Raw genomic sequence first — 17,297 nt, forward strand, 5'->3', positions numbered from 1 at the left:
GTATCCAGGTAAGTATTCTTTTCCCTTTTTGTTTTAGTTTTAGTTTCTTTTAATTAGTTAAAAAATAATAAATGGAAAAAAACAAAATAAAAATTTATCTTTGCTATAGTAATAATGTGTGATCTAGTAAAATTGAAAAAAAGAGATAAAGGTATGTCTAGTTTGCTTTACTTTGTTTTTAATAGTTGAATAAAATAAAGAGGACTTAGAATAATCTCTTAAATGGAAATGATGAACAGTTGCTCTCTTGTAATTCCTTTCAAGTTCCTAGTTTTTAGCCTTGAATTCTATCGAGTTTTGGATAAGATTATTTTGACTATAAGCATTTACTCTGAACTTGAAACTCATGGGTAGCATATGCTTGATCTAAGTCTAGGTAATTGACGGATACGATATGAGAAGGTCTAAGCTAATGTTTATCTTATTCCTAGTGACACTAAAGTTCTGAAGATTTATCTTTTAAAAACACAAAAATGCTACATGATGAGTTCCTATATGACAAAGCTTGAATTCCTACCACAGTCATACATGTTATTTAGACAAAGAAAACTTCCACATATATGCTGCTTGCTTTTGCATTGAGTTTTGTCAAGCTTTGTTGACCCATATGAGAGGTTTGTCATGCTCTTAACAAGATCACAGTACACGCCACATATATGTGCTGCTTCTACACCAGGAAGTACGCAAAAACATGCTTTTCATCCACCTTAAAATGCTTGACTCCTACACTAGGGGTGAACACAAAAATATGCTTGATAGGTTTATCCACCAAATAAATGCTCTAAGTTCTTATTGATATATCTCTCAAAGTATTGTTGCAGAAAAGAGACATGGGGCTATGTAAAAGTTATTCAAAAAGAAAAAAGTTGAGAAAAAATAGGACAAGTGTCCAAGATATCTAAAACAATGGGTAGTCAGGATGCCCACCTAAAAAAGAGAGAGATGAATAAGATAGCCCATGTTCTCTACCAAATGTTTCGATGTTTCAAAGGAAAGATATATTTTTAAGGAGCATAGTAGAATAGGTTAGCCACCATATATCCACACACACATGCACATCTTGATTTGATTGTTTGACTGAACTCTCTTTGGATCCGTTATTTGACTTTACAATATATGCAATGTAAGTATGCTCTAGCTTTATCTCTACCTATGAACTCCACATAAGCCTTAGTGGTAGGAAGAGAAAAAGGCATAACATCTTTATTGTCTTGGTGAGAATCCACAAACACCACATATATTGAGAGACTTGCGAGTGTCGAACAATGGAATCTTTGAGTTTTATTTTGAAAACTTATAAAAACTCCAAAACAATGGTGGAACAAAGAACTTCAGACAGTGCTTGACTTGATCATTCTGCCTTTCAATTCCTTAAGACCCAAGTGAAGGCTAAGAAGCCCCATGGTTGACTGATAATATGGGTAAGTTTGAAAGTCAGATGAGTTTACTCTAATCTGGAGGAGAATTTTTTATTAAACGCATATGTACTTTTGAGGAGTGAAAATATTGTAGCAACTCCTAATCTATTGCTGAGTTTAGCTTTGCTCAGGGCTGGCAAAGGTTAAGCTTGGGGGAACTTGTTGACGGTCATTAACATCAATCCTAATCCATCAACATAACTAGCATATATACTTAATTCCATCACCAAACATAGGTCTAGGGGTTTCAACTAATAAATTCCACAAGTTTTGGTGAATCTGTATTTTCAGCAGGGTTTAATCAGAAAACCATCAAGGTGGACCTATTCGTCAAAGTAAATCACGTTTATCCGCGATGAAATCGACTTAGGAAGACTCTAGAAGACTCCAGAGGGCAAACCATCAAAGATGGGGCCCACCTATCACTGAGACAGGCCAACCGGCCCCACCTGTAGGCCGGCTGGCCTATGGGGCCCACCAGTTAGCCTCTGCTTCAAATGTCGGTTCTCCACTGCCTCCTAGATTGTTTCTACGGCGTCCTTTTAAGTTGGTTTGATCCGAGGGTCCAGAATTGACGCTATCCCCTATATATACTGCCCTACACCCCCTCTAGCAGAGCCATCCTGAAACCCTAATTCATATCCTCCGCATCAGAATCAGAGCCAGCTTTCAACAAAAGATTAGTCCTTCATAGGATCTAGTCTTATAAATAGAAATAGTGAGGTAGAGAGTAAGGGAAGAATTTAGAGGAGGTGCTGGCCTATCGGTGCTCTCTCTACGGCTTGTACCTTAGTGGATCTAAGTTCTATCTGAGCTTGCCTCTAAGATTTCTTTGGTAATCAACTTCTGATTCAAGTAAGCATCTTGTTTATATTGTTTATCAAGTTCACAACTCGTTTGAGTGCTTTATTCTTTATCCGAGAAGAGTAAAGTAGTAATTGTAGTGTAAGCGTGGTGCTTAGACTCTGGTTACTTGTGGATGCACCCTATATTTCGGATTGGTGGTAGATCGCGATGGTGACTATATAGCTCGTTGAGTCCTTTATAGTCTATCTCCCGTCTGTAGGCTAAGTAGGACCTGGTTACTACGAAAAGCATCCTCTACAGATGTCTTTCCCTAAGTAATGTCCCGAGTTGACTAATAGAAGACATAGCTTACTAACATTAGAACAAGAGAACCTTAGTTATCCTCTGTACGCTCCTGTTTATCCTAAACTTGTTGCTACTCTTAGTTAAGTTAGACCGTAATTAGTCTCACACGTTTCCTATGAATATGATACTTGGAATACTTCTGGATGAAAGCTACATCGATATCCGTGCGCTTGTGGATTTATATGTGTGTGTTAATAAATACCAACAACTGGCAATGGTCAACCTCATGACATTAGTGCGCAAAAATATGTCGTGCAAGAATATTTAAGAGCGCTTCAAAATATTCGGTACAATATTCATGCATACTCCTTCGTGAGGATTGGAGCTTTGAATCTGGGCCTCCACCATGATATTGGGCGCTATTGTGCACAGCTTGCTGAGAACAATATAAATGATATGGTCAGTCTCATAATTTATATCCAGATTAATTGTTATGTCTATATATATGCATGGTTCTGATAAACAAAATTTTCACAACACTTGTAGATTCAGGAGAATGACGTAACATACGTAAGTTGTAGTTTTAAAGCCATTATAAACCATACCATATATCAATTGAGTCGTTATAAATGAGAATATGGTGGTCCTATTCTCATTTCAGAGGGAATCCAGGAAAAAAATTCTTGTTACTAAGAGGGGAGGTTCTCGACCATTACGATCTTGTGAAGCAAGGGAGAGTGCACTAGTAAATATATTGTGCTACATCAGTGACATTTTGGCACATGAAATGAATGATCTACACTTCTCCGAGCACGTGGTACGACATTAGGAAGGTGTTGGAATTTAAATTATTGTTTGTTGTAATAATAAACCGATCTAAATTATTATGGTTTATAATGAACAAATTTAAATCATTATGTGTTTGTAATGAATGGGTTTGTAATGAAGTAATCTAAATTATTACAGGTTTGTGATGTATATATCTTATTGTGAATTAGCCGTTGATATAATGTTCTTGTGAATTATATATTATATATGCATATGTATATATGTTCGGGGCATATTTGCATTTTCAAATTTCAATTATTTTAGCAGAAAAATACACTGTAGAGGCGGTTCTAGATTGAACCGCCCCTATAAATGGGAATTATAGGGGCGGCTGGTGTTACAGCCGCCCCTACAAATCATTTTTATGTACTAACCGCCTCTACAAATCGATTTGTATGGATAACTGGCAAAACCGCCTGTATAAACCATCGCCAGCCGCTCCTATAAATACTTACTGTAGTAGTGTCCTAGCTAGATTTGGTTGTGATTAGTTGCCTAACTTGCATTGTGGCGAGTATAACACCTGCGAAGCGGTGGACAAACCATGCAGGTGATCAATATGATCACCTTCAAACCGATGGACACGAGAACATCAAGAAGGAAATGATCGGTGCTGATGCTGCAATGAACTGGTCAACTGTATACTAAGAGTGTGGCTAATAATACAAACGGTTGTTAGCTATCAGCCAGCCATATAGTAGTTATCTATTAGAACATATTTTATCATTAATACATAGTTTGCTTTTTTCTCTTTTTGAAAACTCGTGCATCAACTAGTTGTAAACTTATAGTCCACTTTTCTTCTCTCTTAATCATCCTAGAATTCACTTATAATTTTTTACTACACTTTAAGGTTATTCTCTAAGATCATAGTCTCTGCTCTGGTTGATGGACCAGTCTATCTAATATAATATTATAAAGCAAAATGTTTCTTTATCTTTCATCGCTCATAGCTGGCCGTCTAATAGGGATCTGAAGGACTCCATCTCTCCTATGTCTATACAAGTAGTGTGTCTAATCATGATGCAGAGTCTGATTCCAAAATGAGTTGTAATACAAAGTGTTCCATAATCCACCACTCTCTCTCATGCCCATACACGTTAAATGTTGAGGCATGTGCAGAGTCTGATCTAAAACAAATTAAAACACATGACATGATCATTGATAAATCTCTAAACTTTTCATGTCCATATGAGTTAGAGCAGCACATGTCCCTAGAACAAAGTTCGATTCACAGGTGAATTGACATGATCCCTGGAACAATTTCAGGTACATGTCGATCTTGACCACGGCGTTCTTGGTGGTGGAGTTGAAGTAGTGCGTCGTGAGCAGACCGTAACCGGTGGCTCCACGGAACCTGCCGGCTCCGCCAATGACCGCCAGCTCCCTGACCTCGTCAAAGAAGGCGTCCTTTCCATTGACGACGAGGTAGCTGCCGTTGTGCTTCCCCGCCGTGAACACTATGTTGAGGGAGAATATCGCCGCCAGCTCCTGCTGATCCGCGAAGGGGTAGAACCCCTGCGCGCGCCCCACTGCCGGCGACGCCGCATCGGGACCCTCCGTCAGTGGGTCGTCGATCACGTGCATGTCGCCGAAGCGGGCAGGGGTGCCGGGGTCTCCCGGCAGCGGCGTTGTGCCCCTCGCCACACGCACCCCCGTGGCCGGGCTGTCTGCTGTTGTCGTCACGATGTCGTGCATGTAGAACCTGGAGGTGCGTGGTGGCAGTGGCGGTGGCGGTGGTGAGCGCCATGGAGATAAGTATCAGTTGGAGCTGCACGGTACTAATCTTGGTTTTGGCCATGGTGTGATAAGGGAGAGAAGGACCAAGGGGCTTTCTACTTGAACCGTGGAACGCAGCATGTGCTTATATAATTCGTCGGTCAACAGCACGAGTGAGAGGCTGCACGTCCCTGTTGGAATAGATTTTTAGGATTCCCAATTTGAGGGTTTTATTTAGTTTTCGATTAGACCAAGAAGGCTATAACAATACAATACAAGTATGAGCCTACCGAAACATTAATAAGAAGCCTGCAAACCCATAGAAATATGATACGCACAAATAAATGGCAGAAGCGAAAATTTAAACTGTTTCTGGTTGATATATAACCCAGAATTTGATAATATTAGCGTGAACATTGAGTCTCATTCTTCCATTGGTTCCAAAGAAGTTTGGCCGTCAGTTCCAATAAGAACACGCCACGATTCATTTCTCATATAATAACCAAAAAAATTCCCAGTTCGGAGTGAGTGTTACTAGGTCAGATATGATTTTCAGGGGTGGCTAATGGGCATTTGTAGGGGCGGTTCGGCCAGCCGCCCCTACCATACCGTCTCTACAAATCATATATTTGCAGGAGCGGTTCCCAGACCGCCCTTATAAATCGATTTATCGATTTATAGGGGCGGCTGGTCCTCTACAAATCGATTTGTAGGGGCGGCTGATAACACCAGCCGCCTCTACAAATCGATTTATAGGGGACAGGTAACAGTACGAACCACCCCTATGGTGTATTTTTTCGCTAAAATAAATTCAAATTACCAACATGTGCTCCCCCAAATCATCCATGTGACTGAGTAAAATACATGATCAAGTATCCTGGCAAACTTGACTGTAATATTGTGGCCCAAACAAGATTGTTTATCCAAAAGTTTCTAAACATCTTCTATAGTATAAGAATCACAATAATAACAAATAGACTCATATTATGACAACAAAACATATATCTATATCACAAAAAGACCAAGCAAGCACGGTGCATTGAGCTATGTAGATGGTAGCAGCTGCTAGCATAGACAGGCAGAACTAGGAGCATCTCGTATTCGACAAGACTCAGCTCGATCATGAAGAAAGACAGGAGTTCGAGCTGTCCAGTAGTATAAAGATGTTGTCAGGGTTTATGTACTTGTACAGCAAACCTATAGCTTACATGATTTATTGATCACAAAAACAGGAGTATGTATTAGTATCTTACCTTCTTCTCAGATTGTGCTGCCTTTAGAAACCTTCTCATGAAACAGTATGGAGTTGGCACCGACATATTGAAATTAAGTGTGTTCACTATCCTCCTCTCCTGCAGACGATTTCAATGTCAGATATCTATTTTTTTTGCACTAAAAATCAACATGCAACACATTTTTTACCATTTCAAGAATATCAGCCCTTGTGTAGGCGCGATCACAGATTAAGATCAGATCCTCGACCACCGGTACGCTCACTTCTTCATACTTGCACGCGAGCAACATAGCAGTTACACCAACTAACTGAAGCTTCTTCCGCACCACAGTTCACGTGTCAAGAATCTATCTATGACGTGCCAAGAACACAATATGTAGTCTACTCAGTAGCAAAGCCACGCAATGGTTTATTGGTATGTTTTCCGCTAAAGAAGATGTAAGCTGCCATGAAACTGATCATGTCACATATAACATGATCCCACGAAATAGTAAAATCTTATATATATGGAAGAAAGAGTATGAAATAGTGGTCAAACTATTATTGACTTAACCTTCATCTTAAACCTGTTGAAAAGATAGCATATTATCATAACTAAGATAAAGCACTTTCATGGGCACATTTCATATGAACTGTTCTTTAAGATCATAATATGGGAATCAAGGAGTTGAAATCATAAATGTAATTGAATTGAATTTGATAATTATACAAAGGACCTACTGACACCCTTCACATATCACTCACCTCTGACATACCGAGGAAACCAAATTGGCAGAGAAGTCTCTAAGTTCCCAGTGGTTATCTGAGAGCCTATGCCCTAGCCTTTTTGCAACAATGCAAGTGATCATTGATGGCATCAGCCGGTGCAACTACAAATCAAGATAATCATTGCTAATTTAGGATTAATATGATGAGAAGAATATACAAAATGACTAAAAAATAAGTCATACACATGAACTATCAAAACTTTATGGTTTACCACTTACATAAGGTTCAATATGAATATGTGGATTACGGAGAAGACTTTGGACTACTCTCATTAGAGCAAATAAAATAGGAAGATCACCCAAACTCCGAGTAACCTGAAATTCAGATGGTTACACACTTAATGCCATCTCAAAAAATATCACCAAAAGCAAGAATCTACTGTAAAACCTCGTCTGCAGTGAAGTAGGAAAAGTAAGGAACCAAAGGATGAAGACCAGAATCTTTTGCTAAGCTCACTAAAACTTCTTTAAAAAGGGATGTATCAGATCTACTCATAGTAAGCTCAGCTAATTTATCAAAGTACATCTGCAAAACCAAACAGTGAAGAGGTATATAAGTTTCTTGGAAATATATGAGTAATACAATGCACGGTACCATAATCAAAGCCCTGCTCTACTAACGCCAGGCTCAAATCAAACAACCCACCCAGACCGCATGGCGTTTTGATGCTAAAACAAGGCAAGCAAACGAACTAGCCTGAGTTCCTATCACAAATCCCATAGCAATCGAACAGATCTAAGCGCCATGCGCACCATTCCCACACAAAGAAATCTGCATCTACGGCTACCTGAGCTCAGATCTGATCCGCTAAGGCCACGGCGGAGGGGGGGTGTCGCTCACCTTGCTTGTGGCCTGGCACCCTTCTCGACTATGTGGCACTGCACGCACTTGGTCTTGAAGATCTTCTCGCCCGCCTTAGGGTTCACGGGGGGAGCCTCCGAGAACGACGCCATCGCTGCAAGCAGATATCTGAGTCTGAGCCGACGGAGAAGAGGAGGAGGCCAACCGCAACTTCTTTGCCTCCTTGAGGAGCTTCATGGAGCAGACGAAGAGACAGGCACATCCGAAGAGAGAGACTCGAGACAGAGGGAGAGGCAGAGGAAGAGACAGGCACCTAGGGTTTCATGGAGCAGACAAGATATCGCATCGGGGGCAACCGAGCCGGCGACCATCGGTAGGCGCCGTGCCTGGGCAGCCGTTGGGGCCCCCGCAGCCAGGGGCGGCCACCCACCACCCGCTGCACTGGTGACTTGGCCGGGGCTGCCGTCGCCAGTGCCCCTACGGTGCAAGGGGGGGGCGAGGGGGGCGAGGCGTGGAGGAAGAGGAGGGTGGCTGCGGCGTCCGCTGGCCCACTCGCACCAGCCACCGTCGCCCTGACTGCTGCTCGTGTCAGGAGGGGGAGAGAGCGTAGAGGAGAGAAAGAGAGGGGAGGGGAAGCGAAGCTCTAAAGGAGAATATATTTTTCGACTGTGCTCTAGAATATACAGTCAGAGTCATTTGTAGGGGTGGCTGGTAATTCAGCCGCCCCTACAAATAGAAACACCACTACTGGAAACCGGCACTTTGCCGAGTGCCGGAAGCTTTGCCGAGTGTATTTTATCGGGCACTCGGCAAAGACAGGCTTTGACGAGTGTTTTTTTCGGCACTCGGCAAAGATGGCTTTGTCGAGTGTTTTTTTCGGCACTCGGCAAAGATGTATCTTGCCGAGTACCATTTTTCGGCACTCGGCAAAATGCGTCTTTGCCGAGTGTCTTTTTTTTGCACTTGGCAAAGAGGCATTTTGGCCAGTGCCATTTTTGGCACTCGGCAAAATGCGTCTTTGCCGAGTGCCTTTTTTGGCACTCGGCAAAGAGGCATTTTGCCTGTGTGCATTTTTTTTAGCCCTCGACAAATCATTTTTTCAAAGCAATTTTTGAGGCCCTAAATGAATTCAAATGAAAAACTTTTCAGCTACAAAGTTGTATAACTTCTCAAGATCTACAAAGTTTATTTTGGTCATTTCTTCATTTGACAAAGCGACTAATAACGTTGTTCATAAAATCTACATCTCTCGTATCTCTTATATTAGTTTCATGAAAGTGGAAGAGAGATATATAAGATTTGTGAACAATGTTACTACCACTATGTCGGATGAACAAATGATCAAAATAAACTTTGTAGATCTTGAGAAGTTATGAAATTTTGTAGTTGGCAACATTTTGATTTGAAATCATCTTAGTCATGCAAAAACGACGTTTGAATTTGAAAATTTTAAAATTTGAATTTTTCAAAAGATCTCAGATGGAAAAACTTCCTAAATGAAAATTGTAGATCTCCAAAAGTTATGAAACTATGTAGTTGACAACTTTTTGATTTGAAATCATCTTATCATGCAAAACTATGTTTGAATCTCACAAATTTGAAATTCGAATTTTTCAAACGACCTCAGATGGAAAAACTTCATAAATGAAAATTTTAGATCTCGAAAAGTTATGAAACTTTGTAGTTGACCACTTTTTGATTTGAATTCGTTTATAGCATCAAACAAGCAATTTACTCTCGGTTTAGTATAATATATGAGGATAGATAACGGAATTAGACACAAGTGATAGTGTAGTGCAGTGGTAGAGCAGCAGACACGCGAGGAGAGGTTGTGAGTTCAAATCCTACCGGCTGCGTTAGCTGCGAATTTTGCGCAAAAAATACAGCGACTTCGATGGCCGGTGGCGCTGGACGGACGGGCGCTGGCCAGTGGCGGCCTCCCCTGAAAAAAAAATTGCTATTAGTTTTGTGTTTTTTTTTTTTGCATTTTTATTTTGCCGAGTGCTTTTCCGACAAAAAAACACTCGGCAAAGGTTTCTTTGCCGATTAATTTTTTGCCGAGTGCCCTTTGCCGAGTGTGGCACTCGGCGAAGCCTTTGCCGAGTGTATTTCGGGCTTTGCCGAGTGCCGCAGGCACTCGGCAAAGTGCCGGTTTCCAGTAGTGCACCGGGGGGTCGCAAGCCTGTTCGTTTGCTCGTAAATGATCGTAAATTTTAAATTAGAAATAGTGTTTTTCTCTCATACCAAATCAGTCAGCAGTAAATAATCCACGATACGATATGGCCTTTCGAATAGGCTTGCATGGTGGGTGCTCCGGTAACGTAGCGGACCCAACTCCTCTTGAACCTGGCGTCCTTGACCGTCTACTCCGGTGGCTAATTTATGTTTGTTATATAATAATTAGATATGTGTCGGTGGCATGGTGTCACGATTTTTTGCTCTTACCTACAGCGACACACGTGGCTTATGGCTTATGGCTTATGGCTTATGGCTTAGACGGATATAATAAAAGTATATTTGGTACCGCTCCGTTTCACTGGTGGTTGGTGGGGCAGTTTTTTATTTTTATTTTGGCTTCGGACGGTAGAGCATTTGCACTGGTATAGCTGATGTTGTTTTATAAAAACATTTGGTAAAACAGATTCACCTAGCTGTTGAAAGCGGTGAAATGTTTGTAGCATCCTTTTATATTCTTTTTCTTAATTTTTATCTTACTTATGTTTTCTTTTCTCTCTCCTTATCTACCTTCTCATCTACGTATACGGCTATACGCACATCCGACCTGCATGCACGTGGACTCCTTCCCTTCGGGCTCACGGCCTCGCCTCGTTCGCGTGCTTCTGTGCTCGCCCATCCGCGTCGCCCCACGCCTGCCAAGCGCCGTCGCTGCCGCCTGGGTGTAAGCACTGTGTTCCGAATACAAATAATGTGCAAGAAACAAGCACGATTGGATAAAAGGGTTCGAAGTTGTACCCGGGTGGGCCCCAGCGGCCGCTGGTTTTCCAAATATTGGAAAGATACGGAGGCGCGCGCACAAATTTTTTGTTTGACGAAACCGGTCGGTACTTTTTAGGTGTATATATAACAGATTTACCTTCAGTGATTGATTTTGTTAAGTCTCTGAATGGTGTTGAACGACCTTATTCCTTATTTTCAAATAGGTTTCATGTAGGAGAGTATCTATTAAAATGCACGAAGAGAGTCATTAGGATCTAGTACTCCACCACATAATAATATCAGCAATAAACTTGAAACCTCCTGGTAACCTATTCCATGTGCACGTAGGAAAATTGGTTTTTTTCCCCACCTCACTATCGATCAGAAGGATGAGCTTGGTTGCACGAATCGACAACTTTGGTCTTCTCTCTGGATGGGACGGATTGCAGATAACACTACCAAGAAAGCAGTGCCTTTTGTAGATCATAACTTGCCCCCCTCCGACTCGAACTCTACGTGCTGTGTAAACTTGTCTCGGAGTCATGTCTATGCACGCGCACCATTGGACAAAAGGCAACCGAATGGAACCCATGTGTGGGCCCAGCTTGGGGCACCTGCACCAAATTTAGTTTGGCGAAAGCGCTTGATACTTTTTTAGGTTGTATACTAGATAAGGCGCAGCACAGACGTATTCCGAGAACCAAAGCTTACAAATCTTTAACCAAGTTTTAGTATATGTATATCAAATAAGGGAAAAATGAAAGGCTAAAGTCTAGGCGTGCGTGGAAACCGGAGCAAGTCAAATGACATCATATATTTTGAAAGTTGAGAGTTTGTCGTCGGTGGTCGACATCAATTGCAGTGTGCAACCGAGCCGGTTGTATTTGGGACCACGTAAATTATCCTTATAATATATAAAGTCATCCAAAATATCTCGATGGATCAAGAAACTACTTGTACCACGTTGAGGAGGGAAAGCATCGTTTCTATCAGCCTGTGCGGATCCCGTGCCCCGTACACGCTGCTCACCAAAATGTCGTTGCACGTTTTCCTGCTGACGGAAAATGTCGTTGCACGTTTCCTGCTGACGGAACCCCGCGCATGCCCGTATGAGCAAGTCAATAATAGAAAGTACTTACTTAAGTTATAAGAGTTAAGCTATACTCCTTCCATACTAAAAAATGAAGTCGTTTTAACAGCCATACGGTCTCCAAAGCATAACTTTGACTACTTATTTTTATAAAGATATTTATCAAAAAGTGATATATATAAATTTTTGTGAAAGTATTTTTCAAGACAAACCTATACATATGGTTTTCATATTTCCAAACTCAACAACTTAAAAGTTATTTATGATTTATATTCCCAATATTTGACCCAAGCCTTGTCCAAAACAACTTTATTTTTAGTATGGAGGGAGTACAATAGTTAGTCCCCTATTTGTATACAAACTTTTTTATTACTTGATGTTTTCATTCTCTTTTCTATTACTCTTCACATCATCTCTATTGGAACCCACTACTATCTATGTTTTCGTGCCCAACTTGTTGCTTCTATGAGAGCCAAGTTCTCTTCTCTCTCCTCACTTCTCTCATCCGCATCAGCAAAAATTTTGATTAGCTTGTCTATAAGACTAATTGTTGTACTTGATCTAACTCCGGCTACACATTCTTTCTTCCTCGTCCTGCCCAAGCAAGATCTCCCTCCCTCTCTCACCCAATTTATCTAGCTTCATACTTACCGAATCTCCAGTTGTTCTCTAGAAAGTTTAGGCTTCATGCCCTGTAGTTTGTAGTTTAATTTATATATACTCATGAAAGGCCTAAAATTACTCCGTCTCCCCTTCCCCGGACTCCCGTCCCAACGGGCGACTCGGGGGTGACCGCACCAACGTCCTAGGACTCCGCCTCCACGCCTCCTGTTGCTGTCACCGCCCTTCGGCGTGTGGCGGCCCACGAAGGCCCTAAAAAAAGGGTGTCGTCCACAGCCCTCCATCCCTCCACTCCCTCCTCCACCCCTCCCCCCTACACACTTCATCTCCGGTGAGGAGCCACGGCCAGCCGGGCGGATCCGGGCCCTCGGGGCCTGATTTGGCGCCTCCACTTCCGCACTCCCCTTCTATACCGCGTGGTGAAGAATCAGCTTCATCATGGACTTCAAGCGGCAGGTGGGCAGTTCCAGGTTGGCGGCCGGCCGGCAGCCGTGCCTTTCGAGGGTGCCAGTGGTTGCCTAGGATCGAGGGTGGTGGCGGCCTGGCTTGGCCGCTCGCTTGCATGCGGCGGTGGCTGGCATGGCTGTCACACCTAGTTTTAAGAACAAAACCAGATGTACACCATATGTGTGCCCTCACAAACATATGACGACAAATTATAAAGTTTCAAGCGTAGTGTTTGTAACGAGTAACAATATTACATTAACACCTATATAGAGACAAAGTATACATCAAAGTAGCAGAAACTTAAGTTCTAATCTTCAAGTGAAGCCTCCAAACATCACGGGAAAAGGTTGACTGGGGGTAACGTACGCCTAGCACTTCCATCAGTCTTGTGAGAACTCCATTTCTTCAACAACTGTCTAAGCACCCATTGCTAGAGACTATGGGTGTAGTGGAAATAACAAGGGTGAGCACATGTTATACAAAGCAAATATAACATAGGCGAATTGAGGCTCAAAGGCTAGACATTGTTGAATTGCGGTAAGCATTTTTAGTTGTCGAGCTTTTAGCATTTAGCTTTAGTTGTCATGTTGTACTCAAAACCCACTTTAACCACATGACTAAGGCATTGTCATTAATAATAAAGCAATAGTATCCAACTATTTCGTAAGAAGTCCAGGCCGCTCGTGACCGTGAGTACAACTGTTATAAATGTTTTATATTCTGTAGAGGCTGTACACTTTCACCATGAGCCGTGATTTATCCTTTCGTACAAGGTGATCAACCTCTTGACCCACTTTCAAGGAAGGTCGACAGGGTTTACTATGAAGCTTTTCACCTGTTCTTCTAATAAGGAGGAGCCGCTAAGGATTCCATCTCCCAAGTGTTATGGAGTCATCTCTAAGAATGGCACTAATACTCGCAGCACAGTACACAGCTTGGGGATGAGGCCCATACCTATCTTTGTATGTCCCTCTTGCCCTTTTGGTAAGCTGCTACAAACTAGAAAGAGCAAGGTATTAGACTAAGATCAGAGCCATGTAATCCTCATGGTTGTACTATAAGTTCTGAGTTGATACTTATAGATCAGTCTTTATGGAGAGAAACTAGAGCACCATAAAACAACCCAATGCTCTAGTCCTGTTAAACAATGTTGCTAAAAAGCAAGTTTTAAACCATTGTTGCATATGCCACTAATCAGTGTTAAAGGGTTTTTATTAAGTAGAGCAACTAGCATAAACTACCCAATGCATAAACTATAGGATTTCAAGGAATAGGATAACATGGTCTAGAATGAATCCTTAGTGGTGATCAAGTTATGCACACATGTGAATAGTGTATTAAAGTTATTGGGAGACAAAGAGAGCCTCATATTATACTTGCCTTTTACTCTTGCTCAAACTTCCTCATATTTTGATTCTAGTCATCACCTTCTAATCATCATCGCTCACAAACGGTTCTCGTTCTACTCGTAGCAAGCACCACGCATAGGCAAACATACAAGCAACAAATAAAAGCAACTAAGAACAGTACACCACATAAGATAAAACAACGTACTAAAAGAGAGCTAGTGCTACGAGATCACAAGAAACACCGAAAACAAAACTACCGTTTAAAAGAAACGACCACCGGGAGTTCTATATTATAAGAAAAAGAAACAACTACAAGCTTGATTTATTTTAGTTAAACAAAATCATGGAGAAGTTATTAATTCAGATTAGACAAATCATAATTTAATTTAAAAGCCAAGCTAAATCTAATCATATTTTACTTATAAATATTGTTGTATATTTAAGCAAATTAAACACTAACTTTGCCAAATAAAACGACAGGTGAAACACCTATTCGAACTACGTTGCTGATAGCAATTAATCATATTAATATTTGTATATAAAACACCATATAGAACCTATATTGCTTTTAATTATGAAACTCATTGCATTCAAATTAATCAATTTAATATTTAACTATATATGAAAAGACAAGTGACATGAAAAGCATTAGCACTACTGCGTAGAGCGCATCGATACGAGTCTAGCGCAACTTGAACAAACTAAAACCGAATTAAAACAAATAAACTGCAGCTATTTTCATTCAGTGGCAGACTTGTAGTTACCTTATCTTGTTCCTTTGGGATGCAGACCGTGTTCTTCCCAGGCTGCATGGACGTGAGGTGAGCTTCAGCTCGCGGAAGAAAAGGCAGGGCCGGGCTCGGTTTGAAGCTTGGCGGCGCCAGCCTGGGGAAGCTCGGCCAGCCAGCCGTTGGCGGTGCTGGCCCGCGCCCGCACGTGGGGCCTATTTGGGCCCACACGGCCGGGCTGCCAGGCGACCTGCTCTGCACGCACGTAGGCAAGCCATGCAGCCGGCGCATGTGCCACGCAGGGGCGGCGTGAGCGGGGGCCTGTCACCGGTGGCCGCCGGCGAGGTGCCGTCGACGTGAGTGCAAGACAGTACAAGGAACGGGCGAGGAACACAGTCGAGGAGAGCCCCTGCCCTCCTCCCTCTTGAATGCCAAGTTCACCCTTCAGTGTCAGGGGTGACACCTCCCCTACCGGAGAAGAAGCTTGTTCCCAAGCTTCAGCATCTGGAAACCTCTTGTGTAGCACGTAGTAGTCTTCCCATGTTGCCGAACAGGCTGGAAGCCCTGTTCATACCACTTTGACCTGAGGAATGGCCGAATTACCTTTTTGGACGAGACGCCTGTCGATGATCTCCTTTGGCGTAGCTGCTGCGGCCTCAAGATCAGAGGTAACCGGTAGTGTGCTGTACACCGGTGTGAAATCTGCAACAAAAGGCTTTAACTGTGAAATGTGAAACACTGGGTGTATCCAGCCGGTATGCTGCTGGCCCAATTCGCTCCAGGACACGATATGGGCCGAAATACTTAGCCACTGATGATTGTGTATACGGCTGTAGCTTAAGCAATACTTGATCACCCACAGCAAAGGTTAGATCAGTGTGTTTTCTGTCAGCCATGAGCTTCATCTTATTTTGTGCTTTGGCCAAGTGTTCCTTGAGGGATTGTAAATGGAGCTCTCTGTTTTGTATGACTTCTGCCACTGAAGTGTTAGTGTCCTCAGGCAGTGATGGCACTGCTCCTATGTTGGGTTCATATCCATATAAAGCCATGAATGGAGAGCAGCCTTGAGAGGTATGGTATGAAGAATTGTACCATAATTCAGCTAAGGATAACCAAGATTTATAGGCACAATTTCTAGGCACTGATTCACTCTTTCACTGAGCATATCTTAGGAACATTTCTAGGCATTTGATTCACTCTTTCGGTTTGCCCATCTGTCTATGGGTGATATGCAGTGCTAAGTGACAGGTTAACCTAATAGAGCTTGAATAGATCCCTCCAAAAGTGACTGATGAAGATAGTGTCTCCGTCAGAAACAATGGAATTTGGTAAGCCATGTAGTTTGACCACATTGTCCATAAATAGTTGTGCTATAGAAGCTGCACAATAAGGATGTTTGACAGGGATGAAGTGGGCAAAATTTCTCAATCTGTCAACAACCACCAGAATGACACTGTACCCTTCTGACTTGGGTAAGCCTTCTATGAAGTCCATAGACATGTCTCTCCAAACACCAGCTAGTATAGGAAATGGTTGCAGCAGACCAGGTGGATGTTGCAAAGAGTGTTTTGCATGCTGACAAATGGAGCACTACTTGATGTAGCTATCAACATCCTGTTTCATGCCCTTCCAAGCAAAGTGCTTTTTGAGTCAATAATATGTGGCCTGTGTTCCAAAATGACCCCTAAGGCACTAGAATGGCAAGCAACAATCAGTTTTGTTTGTAATGTAGAGTGGTGTCCAATCCAAACATTTCCCTTGTATCTGGTCAAGCCATTTTCTAGACTGTTAGGACTAGAAATGCTTGTGCTTGTGGGTCTGTTGCATAGGTGTTCAGCACCTCTTGAACCCAAGCTGGTTGTAGAAACAGATTGGATGGCCAGCAAATGTGCCACTCTAGAGAGTGCATCTGCAGCTATATTGTCTTTGCCCTCACTACGTCAGAATAGCACTTCACTGTCGGTTCAAAATACCCCATTACTGTCAGATTTTGAACCGGCACAACCATACCGGCAGTGATGAGGGTAAGCTATCACTGTCGGTTCCTACAAACCGGCAGTGTTCTTCAACTATACTGCCGGTTCTTTACACAACCGGCAGTGTTCATTTCCACCAATACTGTCGGTTCATAACACCACCCGGTAGAGTTCAACTCCAACAACACTGTCGGTTTGTGTTTCAACTGGCAGTGTTGTAGTAAGAATCATTGCCGGTTTGTGACAAGAACCGGCAGTGATGGCTAAGCCAACGCTGCCGGTTTGTGGC

General features: G+C 42.3%; 1 long non-coding RNA gene and 1 pseudogene across 1 annotated transcript; both read right to left on the reverse strand.

The window, feature by feature from the left end:
- Positions 1-4,371: 4,371 nt before the first annotated feature.
- Positions 4,372-5,154, reverse strand: LOC136481883 (dirigent protein 22-like; annotated as a pseudogene).
- Positions 5,155-6,147: 993 nt separating this feature from the next.
- On the reverse strand, positions 6,148-6,610 carry LOC136484318 (uncharacterized). Its single transcript, XR_010765888.1, has 3 exons — positions 6,480-6,610; positions 6,311-6,409; positions 6,148-6,202 (listed from the first exon to the last, which is right to left on the reverse strand). It is a non-coding gene; the product is annotated as an uncharacterized lncRNA (long non-coding RNA).
- Positions 6,611-17,297: the final 10,687 nt, after the last annotated feature.

The sequence above is a fragment of the Miscanthus floridulus genome, chromosome 9 (assembly GCF_019320115.1).
Source record: "Miscanthus floridulus cultivar M001 chromosome 9, ASM1932011v1, whole genome shotgun sequence".
Lineage (NCBI taxonomy): Eukaryota > Viridiplantae > Streptophyta > Magnoliopsida > Poales > Poaceae > Miscanthus > Miscanthus floridulus.